This window comes from Gavialis gangeticus, unplaced genomic scaffold (assembly GCF_001723915.1).
Source record: "Gavialis gangeticus isolate Ggan-Ray unplaced genomic scaffold, GavGan_comp1, whole genome shotgun sequence".
NCBI lineage: Eukaryota > Metazoa > Chordata > Crocodylia > Gavialidae > Gavialis > Gavialis gangeticus.
In genome coordinates, this window is record NW_017729033.1 from 3998381 (window position 1) to 3999176 (window position 796).

Consider the following 796-nt stretch of genomic DNA (forward strand, 5'->3'; position numbering starts at 1 on the left):
TTTTTTTTTTTTTTTTTTTTTTTTTGTGCCAGGCAGTTTTATTTTTTTGGCTTTGTTTGCTAAGGGAGAAAATGGTTTCCATTAAAGCCTCCCTGCTTGGGAAAGCCAGTGACCTTGGCAGCTCAGATCCTGTTACAGGGCTGCCTGGAGAATTTGGCATCTTTAGAAACATCTGCATGCCCAGTGCTCTCCAAGCAGATCCAGCCTGCATCTGTATTGCCTCCCACTAATGTACCAGATGTCAGTGGCTCATTTTTTTCTGTTCGGTCATCTCATTACATGCATCCTCTGCACAGCTGGTGGGGGGAGGTTTCTGTTTGCACTTAATGTTTTTAGACTGCAGATATCTGCCACGGCGGTTAATGCGTATCACTTTCTTTTTTTCTTTTTAGAAGGGCAGCATCCCCCTTCCTTTCTTCCCTCCCACTCACCCACAGCTGCCAAGAAGAGAGAGAGACAGTTCTGTGGGTAAATGTGATATCTTTTATTAGACCAACTAAATAGTTGGGAAAAAATGTTCTTTGCCAGCTTTTGGGCTTGCAATAAATAAAATTTATAATAAAATAAAAGAGATCACGTTTACCCAAAGAACCTGGTCTGTCTACATGGCTACAACCAGCACCCCCGAAACAAAGAGAGGAAGAGACTACTTAGACTGTAAAAAATGGAGAAACACCCAGAGATAACTATTCTGGATCTTCCATGTACTGCAGGATTTGAGGGCTGCTCTCCGGAGATTTGACATCCCCAAAGTGGGGGAGGGAAGCAAACAAAACACCCCCCCCCCCCCAAAAAA

At 43.5% G+C, this 796-nt stretch overlaps 1 protein-coding gene across 1 annotated transcript in view; it reads left to right on the plus strand.

Annotated features, from left to right (window-relative positions):
- The window catches only part of CUNH20orf194 (chromosome unknown C20orf194 homolog), a 149989-nt gene that overhangs the window by 5918 nt on the left and 143275 nt on the right, over positions 1-796 (plus strand). The gene's annotated exons all lie outside the window — the stretch shown is intronic.